The sequence below is a fragment of the Chiloscyllium punctatum genome, chromosome 8 (assembly GCF_047496795.1).
Source record: "Chiloscyllium punctatum isolate Juve2018m chromosome 8, sChiPun1.3, whole genome shotgun sequence".
NCBI lineage: Eukaryota > Metazoa > Chordata > Chondrichthyes > Orectolobiformes > Hemiscylliidae > Chiloscyllium > Chiloscyllium punctatum.
In genome coordinates, this window is record NC_092746.1 from 60,984,446 (window position 1) to 60,996,931 (window position 12,486).

Sequence of the window (12,486 nt, forward strand, 5' to 3'; positions counted from 1 at the left end):
TTATACACTTAATGGTAAGGTCCTAGGGAGTGTTGCTGAACAAAGAGACCTTGGAGTGCAGGTTCATAGCTCCTTGAAAGTGGAGTTGCAGGAAGATAGGATAGTGAAGAAGGCGTTTGGTATGCTTTCCTTTATGAGTCAGAGTACTGATTACAGGAGTTGGGAGATCATGTTGCGGCTGTACAGGACATAGGTTAGGCCACTGTTTGAATATTGCGTGCAATTCTGGTCTCCTTCCTATCGGAAAGATGTTGTAAAACTTGAAAGGGTTCAGAAAAGATTTACAAGAATGTTGCCAGGGTTGGAGGATTTGAGCTATAGGGAGAGGCTTAACAGGCTGGAGCTGTTTTCCCTGGAGCAGAGGCTGAGGGGTGACCTTATAGAAGTTTACATAATTATGAGGGGCAAGGATAGGGTAAATAAATAGGCAAAGTCTTTTCCCTGGGGTCGGGAAGACCAGAACTAGAGGGCATAGGTTTAAGAGTGAGAGGGGAAAGATATAAAAGAGACCTAAGGGGCAACTTTTCCACAGAGGGTGGTATGTGTATGGAATGAGCTGCCAGAGGAAGTGGTGGAGGCTGGTACAATTGCAACATTTAAGGGGCATTTGGATGGGTATATGAATAGGAAGGGTTTGGAGGGATATGGGCCGGGTGCTGGCAGGTGGGACTAGAATGGGTTGGGCTATCAGGTCAGCATGGATGGAAGGATCTGTTTCCATGGTGTACATGTCTATGACTCTATGACATTCTGCAGCAAGAGTCTTCTCATCCTTGGATGATTTCAACCTTCAACTTCCCACCTCTAATCTTTTCTTCCCCCACAATATCTACACACCTTGAATTCAAACTGGCTGAATAACCCAATTTTAATTGCTCCACCAGTCATGGCTGCATCTTCAGCTAGCTAGGCCCTAACTTTGGAATTTCAAGCTTGAACATCTCTGCATCTTCCTTTTACTTTGCTCCTTTAAAATAGAACTCTTTGGCCAAGCTTTTGCATATTTTCAATTACATCTCTCTAATGTGTCCTATTAATTAGAATAAATAAACATCGTCAAACCAGTTCAATTTAAGATTAATTCAGGTGAATGTAAACAAATCCTTACATAAGAGATTGTCAATGCCTTTAATAGTTAACTATTGCACTGAGTATTCACAAGGTCAAATAAGAGTAACGTGAACGAGCCAAAAAGAATTAAAGAATCATTTGTGGACAGAGATAAACAGAATCAATGTTCGAGGTTGATGATTTATCAGTGTACATCCAGGGAATGGATAAAAAGATGGTTAAAAGGTATAAAGCAATCAATTTTTACTAAAGGAGTTAGACCTGGATGGGTGAAATATCGAATGAGGTGCCCCATACATTTGAGTTGATACCATTTTTATCAATGATATAAACAAACTAAACACAAAAGATATATACTCCATGAATGGAGCTGAAGTAGGTTAGAATCAAATGGAAGGAGATTGAAGAATTATAATGAGACACTTAAATATATTTAAACCAATCAGAAACACAATCAATAAAATCAATGGCTTATTGAAATAGACAGCTAAACTGTTGAATTTAGGTCAGAAGTTATAATCAAACTATACAGTACTCTATTCAGACAACAGCTCAAGGACAGTCTTCAGTTTTGTTTCACCACGAACAAGGCTGGGTAAACACTGAAAATAATACAAAAAAAAGCTGATGCTAGGTTTGAGATACAAGAGAGACTACACCTAGATTTTATTAGGTATTGGACAAGGATACATTGTCTCAAACTAATGAAAAACATAGAATCATCCAGCGCAGAAGAAACCCTTCAGCCCATCAAGTCTGTACCGCCAAAGCTGTATTAACTCTATACTAAATCTACACTAGTCCCACCTTCCAGCACTAAACCCATAGCCTTGAATTTTAAGTGCTCATCCACCTATATTTTTTAAAAGGTTGTGGTATTACACACCTCAACTACCCAGGCAAGCCATTCCAGACCCCACTACCCTCTGGTGAAAGTTGTTTTTTCTCACATCTCCTCTAAATCCTCTACTTTTCACCTTAAAATCATGTCCCCTTGTTATTGACCCTTCAACTACGGGGAAATAGCTGCTTTCTATTCACCCTGTCCATGCCCCTCACAATTTGACACACTTTGTAATCCCCCCTCCACTCTTATTGAATATGTGTATATTATGAGCAAGAAACTGTTTGTCATCCAGAGAATAATTAATGCTTGGGATAAACATCCAGGTGGATTGCTGGAGATGAAAGCCTGAAATGCATTTAAAAAACAATAAGGTGCAACAATGGGATTGGCACTGGAGCAGTCACAGGAGGGGCTTCTTGTTCAATTAACTAATGTGAATTAAATGATCTCCTCTTCTGCTTTGAAGTAATGATTAAGTAATTGTTATTCTTAGAAGACTCAATTATAAACGGTCCCTAAGCTATTAAAACTGAACCGCTAATTTCTTTGTTTCTCATTTCTTTTTGACTCAAAGCAGCAATTCAGAAAACTGTACGATACAGACATTGGCCTCCAGTATGACTTACATGTTCTGTCATACATAAGCCATAAGAGTGAATACTGGAAGCAACACAGGCTGCAGTTATTTCCAATTAGGTCCCCATTTGGCATTTTTACATGCACAAAATTGCATTCATTTGGAAGTTTGCTAACTACAAATGCAACTTATTTTATATAGCGCCATTGATGTAATGAAACATCTTGATATGCTTCACACACCAATGTGGACAATGGTGATTCGAGGACGTTCTCTCTATATCTGTACTTTAGTTTTAAGCTTGAACTGAAAAAAGGAATCCATATAGTTTCCCCAGCAAACAATAAAGAAAAAAAAACAATTAAAGAACATTTTCCTTGAGAGAGATCATATGAATGTCAGTAAATAATATGAAAATAAGCCAAATGTTAGCAGAAAAAAAGAACTAGAATTTACATCTAGACTAATACTAACCTAAAAACCATGGTTAACCATCATGAAAACCCATCTGGTTAACTAACAATCTCAGGGAACGAAATCTGCCATCCTTACCTGATCAGGCTGACCTGTAAGCAAAGTGGTTGATTCTAAAATGCCCCCTGAAATGGCCCAGTAAACCACTCACTGAACAGAATGCCTAATATTGATCTAGGCACTGGAACCAGCAGCAAACTCAACCTGCAAAGTAACCCTGACAAATATCTGGGAGCTTGTACCAAAACTGAGGCATCTGACCCACAGAGTACTTAAGCAACAGATTATCTGAGGGCATGATTCTGCAAGAGTGATTACTTCTCAGACATTACCATAATCTGCCCGATTGACATGACAGAACCTCCAGATAAGCCAATTACAAGATGCGCTCAGCAACTCAACAAGTTCTTTTGACTGCACCTTCCAAACCCTCTAACAACTTAAAAGGGAAAGTGTAGCAGATATTTGGGAGCATCACCGTCTATAAGTTTAGCTTCATGTCACAAACCATCCTGACTAAACCACTTTGCATTCCTTTACAGTTGCTGGGTCAAAACCCCACAACTACCGTACAGCCAAAGGACCTTCGTAGTGACCTCCCTTATGTGGTTACACTTGCACTACATGGATTGCAATGGCTCAAGGAGGCAGCCCACCCCCACATATCAAAATGGAGAATAAATGAAAAGTACCTATCTAAATCCAGTGAAATTTTGCTGCATACTCAAAGGCAACTCAAAATAAATTTTTGCATAAACATTTTTACGCAACTTGTTTAAGAATATAGCTGCACTGTTGGACAAAATATTTGTCATTTTAACCTACATCTACATATTTTTATGTTCCTGGCGGTACTAATACTTGCAGGGATATGCTTCTACACGTGGTGGGATCCCTCCCACAGGTAGCCATAATTCACTTGAATGCAGTGTCAAACTGTTTGACCACGGACTGAATCCCAGACAAATTTGATCCTTTCGCGATCTGACTACATAACAGAAGTCAGACCAGGAAGTCTCAAATCACGGGAGTGTCTAGGCTGATGCGGGAAAAAAAACCACACCAAATTAAACTGGTTTTAATATAAAACGAAAAATGTTCATATCGTTACGCCCTGCTCCATCTGAAACTGAAGTGTGAATCCAGGAGCGTGAAATGAGTAATCTTTCACCAGCAGAACTCGCTCAAGACTAGAAATGCAACGGCAGCAACTATCCGTGCCAAGCAGCCAATGGTCATCGGAGTCTTCATTTTCAGGCTGGGGAACAAGGAACTATAAATAGAAACCCGCACATTATAATTGGAGGTTACACCCGCATGATCTGAGGTTTCCCTTCACGTCACATCTCGATGTAGGTCCATCCTGACGGATCCAAGTTCTCCAAAATCGAGTTAGTCAACGTTTAACGTAACGACAGACACAAAAAAAATCACCCCTAAAAATCCCACAAAGAAGCACCACATGGTCACATCCCACACTCCCATGCGAGGTTCATGCGGATTGGAGGGAAGTGGGCGAGTTGCGTCCAATGCAAGAAGCGCTTGTTAGCAAGTTTCAGCAAAGTTTGATTGGATTGGGCACGCTGTTTTCGCGCCCTATCTGTGTAGCCGGGCGGAGAACGAAGACAAAAGGAGAGAAAGAAAAGAAGAGTGAGAGCTCGGAGACTGAGTGGGAAGCGGGACAGACACAGGCAGCCAGCCAGCCGGGGACGCGAAAGTTAACAGCAGCCGGCCGGCCCGGCCACCGTCCTGACACCCGCCTAACCCGGCTGTAAACTCACCCGGTAAAACTCTCCCAAAGTTTCGGCTCCAAGTTAGCCCGGCTGTCAGCGGCAGAGGTGGAGATCGACAGGGATTAGCCTCTGCCTCTCCCTCCAGGTAAGGAAGAGGCGGTTAGAATAGGAGTCTCCATCAGTCCGGGTGGCTATGGAAGCCCTGGGCTGGCGGGGGTTTGAATTGCAACGGCCGGAGCTCGCGGCCAGGCGTTTGGAATCCGCGCGCTCGCCACGTTCGGCTCTCGCGCCCTCCCGGGGAGTGGGGGGGGGGGGAAGCGGTGGGTGAAGTGCCGGCTTCCCGGGAACATGTTTTCTTTGATGCCTAATCATCAATAAGGGACAGGTGAGGGCCTGATCCGATCAGACGGTCTTTGATCTTGTCACTCACGCAGGGAAAGATTGTGTTTCCAATCGGCTCCAATTATATCAGCTGCTGTGTTTGGACAGACCGATGGGGGATAAACTTTCCCATCAATTCGAGGTTGATTTTCCTCTCTCTGCCTTTCCCCTTCCTCCCTACAATTTCTCCGCCTTTCAGTTCCACCGGGGTGTCCTTCATCCTCTTGGCAGTGGAGTTAGGGCACGGTGATGAACTCGTTTAGCGGCGTGATGAGAAAGCCTAGAGTCATCAAGTGGGATGTGACAAGTAGGAGGCTTAAAAATGGCAAGGCTTATAAGGGAAGAGCAGAGGAGTGGGACTAATTAGTACTTCTTCTTTCAGCGATAAGTCACAGATATCATGAACTGAATTGTCTCCTGTGATGTATCATTCTCCGATTATAACTAAGGGGATCTAAAATCACGACCTGGGATTGAGTAACCAGTTGAAGTGATGTTACTGTTACGGGGAAGTGCATGAATCTACACTTAAAGTGATATGACATCAAGAAGCCGAAAAGTATGTGGTCAACCTGGAGTCTGCTTAATGAATCTAAGACTTCACTAAAGAGCCAACAGTGTGACCAAGGACTTTCAAATGGGGTTAGCCCTTTGAACCTGTTATGCCATTCAATAAGATCAATGCTGGTCTAGATGTGGAGTAATTAATGCACCGCCACTTGTGTTCCATGATAAGGAAGTCCATTTTCCTTTTATTTACTAATGATGCGTTGGTGTTCTGCTGAGGAGAAAGTGAGGACTGGAGATCAGAGTCGAAAAGTATGGCAGTGGAAAAGCACAGCTGGTCAGGCAGCATCGGAGGAGTAGGAGAATGAATGTTTATGTCCGAACCATTAATTCTCCTGCTCCTCGGATACTGCCTGACCTCCTGTTCTTTTCCAGTGTCACGCCTTTTGCCTGTCCAAAGTTACCCTTGAGAAAGTGGTGATAAGCAGCCTTGTTGAATGGCTGCAGTCAATCTGCTGTAGTTGACTGTGTCCTTGGGGGTTTCGATCCAGTGACAGTGAGGGAACTGTTACTTGGAAGGGAACTTGCAAGAAGTGGTGTTCCTATGTATCAGATGCCCTTATCTTTTGAGATGTATGTGGTTTTGGAAAGTGCTGTCGAAGGATCTTTGAATTTCTGCAGTGCAACTCGTAGATAGTACATACAACTACGACAGAGCATTGGTGGTGGATGGTGCTAATCAAAAAGGCTGCTTTGTCCTGGATGTTGTCAAGCTTCCTAAGCGTTGTTGGAGCTGCCCCCATCCAGGCAAGTGGAGAGTACCCATCGCACTCCTGATTTGTGCCTTGTAGATGGAGGACAGGCTTTGGGGAGTCAGGAGATGAGACACTTGCCACAGAATTCCTAGCCTCTGACCTGTTGTAGCCATTGTGTTTATGTGGTGAGTCTAGTTGAATTTCTGGTCAATTGTAACCCTCACTGTTGGCAATGGGGTATTCAGTGATAGTAGCACCACTGAATGTCAAGCGATGGTTAGATCATCTCTTCTTGGAGATGTTCATTGCCTGGCATTTGTGTAGTCAACAAAAAAAAGTGGTTCTGCCTTGACATTCAATGACACAAAGTCCATTACCTGCGGGGGAAGTGAATTCCTTAGACTAACAATCCTCCCTAAGAGAAAAATATTGTTTTCAACTTGGGAGTGAAGGGGGTAGCTCTTTAAGTTTAAATTCTGCCCTCTAGTTCTAACTTTTCCTCAAGAGGAAACTTTCTCAAAATATACACCCTATCAAGTCTCCAGATCTTTTGTTTCAAATTGATCAGCTCACATTCTTCTATATTCCAATGAGTACAAGCCTAGCTTGTCTAACCTTTCCACCAAACCTTTCTACCACAGGATAAATCATCTCCTTGAGTTGAGTGATCCTCTGAGCTGCTAATGCAGTTATATCACTCAAATAAAGGGAACAGAAGTCTACACAATGCTTCAGATGGTGACTCGGTAAGGCCCTGTAGTTTATAAACTTCAGTAAAAAATATTCACATTCAGTTCCCTTGACCAATGTTCCCTATGAGCTGAGCGCTTGCACATTTACTGAGAATCTGCCCATGCCAATCTGTGTGCCACACATTCATTTTCAGTTTCTCCACCTGATGCCATGTGGACCTTGAAAGTCCATTCTGCAGTTGAAGAAATTAGAGGTACAAAACCCATTGCAATAAAAGTCAGCATTCTAATGGAAATTGCAAAATCTGAGCAGAAGTCAGACCTTCAAGAGAGTGAACCCCGACTTATGACAAAAGTTAGGACATTAGGTCGGGGCATAAATAACTGAATGGATAGGAAAATGAGTAGAGATTGGAGTAGGTTTGAAGGTAGTATTTTGCATGTATCATCACTAGGATGTTACTTCACAATTTATATTAATTTGAGGTTAAGGGACTCCAGATCAATTTGCAAATGATATCAAGGGAGCAAAGCTAACACTGAGCAAGAATGCAATTTGCAGGCTGTGGAGTTAAATAACAAGTGAATTTTAGTACAGATGAGGTGACTAAATATAAGCTGTCTAAAAGTCAAAACAGAAACATTACCTACGCTTTTAGAAAATGAAAAGGTTGAAAAATAAATCCATCTTGGAATAGAAGTAGACAAATAATTAAAAGCAGCATCAAAGACAATCAAAATTATTAGATATAATAAAGCACATTCATTTATTTGTTGCAGTATTAAATTAAGCACTGATGTGATACTAAACATGTCCATATAAGGAGTACTGAGTGGAGCACTGGTCTCATCTAGAACAAGCCATAAAAGTACTGGGCAAAATGTGGAAATGATTTCATATAGGGCAAAATTAGGTGATTACAGCTCTTGTAATCGATTTGAATAGGTTGGAACTCTTCAGGAAAGAAAAGACTTAGAAATCTGAGAGGTTTTGAAATGGGTTGAACAGGACAGTATGGACAGGATGCTTCCAGCTACAGTTTGTGAAACAGATGTGATATTAAACATGGTTCACTCTTTTTTTGGGTGATGTAAAATATTCAGGCTGATATCTTTCAATGAACATAACAGAATTGACTGAGGTGATAATCGTTGCAGATGATTCCAAAATTTCAGAGGAGCGTGAAGATTTTTCTCTTCTTAGTCTGAAATGATCAGATTACGCATGGTATGGGCTCAGCCTTTTGGGTACTCCATTCAAGATCACCATAACAAAGGTCTGAGGTGCTTCTTGAAACCCATTGCTTGTAGACTGGGTTATTTTTAAGAAAACATTCAACACAAACCTTCTCTCCCTCACAGTCAGAGTCCCCATAGAGCTGTACAGCATGGAAACAGACCCTCTCGTCCAACTCATCCACACTGATTAGATATCCTAAATTAATCTAGTCCCATTTGTAAGCATTGGTCCACATCATTTTAAACCCTTCTGTTTCATGTACCCATCCAGATGCATTTTAAGCGTTGTAATAGTACCATTCTCTTCCACTTCCCCGGCAGCTCATTCCATACACAAACACCCTCTTTGTGAAAATGTTGCCCCTTAGGTCCCTTTTAAATCTTTTCCCTTTCACCTTAAACCTATGCCCTCCCCACCTCCGGGAAAAGACCTTGGCTACTCACCCTATCCATGACCCTCATGATTTTATAAACCTCTATAAGGTCACCTGTCAGCCTCAAGGAAAACAGCCCTAGCCGATTAAGCCTCTCCCTGTAGTTCAAACTTTCCAACTCTGGCAACATGTTTCTAAATCTTCTCTAAACCCTTTCAAGTTTCATCACATCCTTTTTGCAACTGGGAGACGAAAATTGCATGCAATGTTCCAAAAGTGCCCTAACCAATGTCCAGTACATCTGCAACTCCTATACTCCATGCACTGATCAATAAAAGCAAGCAAACCAAAAACTGCCTTCACTATCCTGTCTGCCTGTGATTCTAATTTCAAAGAACTATGAACCTGCACTCTTTTCTTTGTTCAGCAACACTCTTCAGGACCTTACCATTAAGTAAGTCCTGACCTGATTTGCTTTTCCAAAAAACAGCACATCATATTTATTCAAATAAAACTCCATCTGCCACTCCTCAGCCCATTGGCCCCTCTGATCAAGATCCCATTATACTTTGAGGTAACATTCTTTGCTATCCAGTCCTCCACCAATTTTGGTGTCATCTGTACTGTGCCTATGTTTGCACTCAAATCATTTATATAAATGACGGAAAGCAGTGGACCCAGCACTGATCCTTGTGGCACACCACTGATCAAAGACCTCCAGCTTGAAAAGCAGTCCTCTATCACCACCCTCTTTGCAGAATTTGTCATATCTCGCATCACCTCATAAAGGAGCAGCGCTCCGAAAACTAGAGCTTCCGAATAAACCGGTTGGACTACAACCTGGTGTTGTGATTTTTAACTTTGCTCACCGTTGGAATGCCATGCTTCTAGGAATTCTCATGTGTGTCTCTGTTTGGCTTGTCCTAGGATGGATGTGGTGTCCTTCTTTATCTGTATGGTTATCTTTTTTTACAAAAAGTTGTAGTGTTACAGGCACTACATTGGACAAACAGGCAGAAAACTAGCCACCAGGATACATGAGCATCAACTACCCACAAAACGACATGACCCTCTCTCACTAGTAGCCTTACATACAGTTAAGGAAGGACACCACTTCGATTAGGACAACTCGTCCATCCTAGGACAAGCCAAACAGAGACACGCGCGAGAATTCCTAGAAACATGGCATTCCACCCGGAACTCTATCAACAAACACATTGACTTGGACCCCATTTACCATCCCCAAGACAAAGAACAGGAAATGACATCACCAACCCAAGGAAACCCAAGCATATAAATAGAAAGCAGGAAACATCAGCACTGGTTTGTCCAGAGGCTCACTGAAGATGTTACCTAGTATGGTGACGAAATGTCTGCAAATGAACTTCCAACTCAGTGAGCAAACCCACATCTGGGATAGATGAAATATTGGAAGTGGTAGCTACTGTTTAGATTTGGTACTCCAAACATTTTTTTAAAGAAATTAAGTTTTTACTGTATAAAAGAATATAGTATGTTGTAATTGGATTGCTTTTTGCCTCTTCAAATATAGGGGACACACATGCCACCAATGCAACAGTGTGACATAATTGCCTGTATTGCTTCAGCAAGGTGCTTGCATTAAAGAAAAGAACAATAAAATAAGTGTTTTTCAAATGTTTAAAATTCTTTGAATCCCAACATGTGCACTCACTGCCTGACTCCAAACATGTCTCCACTCAATTCCAACCACCTTCCCTCCCTCTCACTCACTGCCATGCTGCCTCGCTGTACGCTATTCCTAACAAGTGGGGTAAAGACGGTGATCGATCAGCAGTTAATTGACCTGGGAGGTCATGTGACTGTCTTGGGTGGAGTTGATGCTGATTTCTGTGTGGTGGCAGGAGATACTGTTTCAATTCTACTTTGAAAAGCATAAAGGGTTCATGCATCCATTTGAAAGAATTAGATTAATTATAGCTCCACTAAAAGTCGGATTTGCACAATGATGGGGCGGCAAGTTGTTCATTCAAACAGGGTGTTTGATAAGTGTCCTGAGAATACAAACTCAATGAGTCAGAAGGTATGTTATGAGCTATAGCTCTGATTAAGTAGATAGTCATGATCATACATCTGGCAAAATGAGTGATATAACCTTTATTTAAATATCTCATACCAGGCTGCAAATCTCTTTGGGAATTCATCTAGTCAACCCCCTTGTGACTATCAACGTGCCTTAGATTTTCTGTGGTTTATTATAGACAACAAGGTCAGTACTAATGCTGGCAATCCTAGTTGGGCCAAAAAAAGGTGCTGAAATATGTGATTTCTTATTCTAATAGTGCAAGTAGAGTAACTTTGGGAAAAAAAACATCCACAGCAGGTTGATTAACCCCTTAATGAGAATGATCTGTTAACAGATTTACAGCATGTCTTTAACCTTTTCACAACTGCAGGTATGATTTTCATCTAGTGACCGTTTGATCCATCATTCTTAAAGGATAGCTAAATTCCCATTGATTACTATAGCTCGTTCAAAGATGTTGTAACGATAGCACGAATTTGGTACATTTTGTGGGCACACAAGTGTGCCTCCAATGCCTTTAGGTATGAAAATGAAAATAGGATTTAAGATTGTGTTCAGCATGAATTCATTTTTAAAGAATGAACTGCAATAGGAAACTATATCAGGTTAGCTGATAGTGTTGCCATGGGCTGTTTGCAGAAGTACTTGAAGTTATTTGAAAATGCTGTGGATGACTCTGGACTTGTGCTGAAATGATTCAGTGTAGGTAGAGATGAACATTATGTTCTACTGCTGCTCGTCATTCTTTACATAGCAATTAGTCACAGTTAATATTGTCCTCCTGCACACATACAGAGGCGATATATGATATTGTGCAATTGATGTCTGCACTCTGGCTACTGAAACTATTGAGTGAAACAAAATCTGCTCCTCACTCAGTATTTCTTTATAGGTCTCCTATCTCATTAGTGTTGCATGTGTTAGAGTATGGATTATCCTGTGGTAGTGTTCTAAGTAAGATTGTAATATGTTGTCTTAGTCATAGAGATGTACAGCACAGAAACAGACCCTTTGGTCCAACTACTCCATGCCTACCTGATATCTCACCTAATCTAGTCCCATTTGCCAGCACTTGGCCCATATTCCTGTAAACCCTTCCTATTCATATTCCCTTCGATGCCTTTTAAATGTTGCCACTCAGCCACTTCCTCCGGCAGCTCATTCCACCCTCTGCGTGAAAACGTTGCCCCTTAGGTCCCTTTTATATCTTTCTTCTCTCACCCTAAATCTATGCCCTCAGCTTCTGGACTCCCCCACCCCAGGGAAAAGACTTTATATCTATTTATCCTATCCATGTCCCTCATGATTTTATAAACCTCCTGAGGTCTCCCCTCAGCCTTCAAAGCTCCAGGGAAAACAACCCCAGCCTATTCAGCCTCTCCCTAAAGCTTAAATCCTCCAACCCTGGCAACATCCTTGTAAATCTTTTCTGAACCTTTTCAAGTTTCACAGCATCCTTCCAATAAGAAGGTTACCAGAATTGCATGCAATATTTGAAAAGCGGTCTGACCAATGCCCTGTACAGCCGCAACATGATCTCCTAACTCTTGTCCTCAATGGTCTGACCAATAAAAGAAAGCATACCAAATGCCGCCTTCACTATCCTATCTACCTGCAACAACTTTCAAGGAGCTATGAACCTGCACTCCAAAGTCTCTTCAGCAACACTCCCTAAGACCTTACCATTAAGTGTATAGATCGGCACAACGTCGTGGGTTGAAGGGCCTGTTCTGTGCTGTACTGTTCTACGTTCTAAGTCGTGCTAAGATTT

The 12,486-nt window shown here is 41.7% G+C and overlaps 1 protein-coding gene and 1 long non-coding RNA gene across 6 annotated transcripts in view; one reads left to right on the forward strand and one right to left on the reverse strand.

The window, feature by feature from the left end:
• Window positions 1-1,109: 1,109 nt before the first annotated feature.
• LOC140480592 (uncharacterized) lies at window positions 1,110-4,435 on the reverse strand. The gene is made up of 2 exons (XR_011961351.1): window positions 4,263-4,435; window positions 1,110-1,673 (listed from the first exon to the last, which is right to left on the reverse strand). It is a non-coding gene; the product is annotated as an uncharacterized lncRNA (long non-coding RNA).
• A 127-nt stretch (window positions 4,436-4,562) lies between these two features.
• Window positions 4,563-12,486, forward strand: part of ezh2 (enhancer of zeste 2 polycomb repressive complex 2 subunit) — a 72,692-nt gene continuing 64,768 nt past the window's right edge. For 4 of the 5 annotated variants that reach the window (XM_072575649.1, XM_072575648.1, XM_072575650.1 and 1 more), the window contains exon 1: window positions 4,565-4,847. The gene's annotated coding sequence lies outside the window, so the exon portion shown is untranslated. Of the gene's footprint in view, window positions 4,848-12,486 lie in introns of all 5 variants that reach the window. The other variant, XM_072575652.1, reaches the window with a different exon arrangement.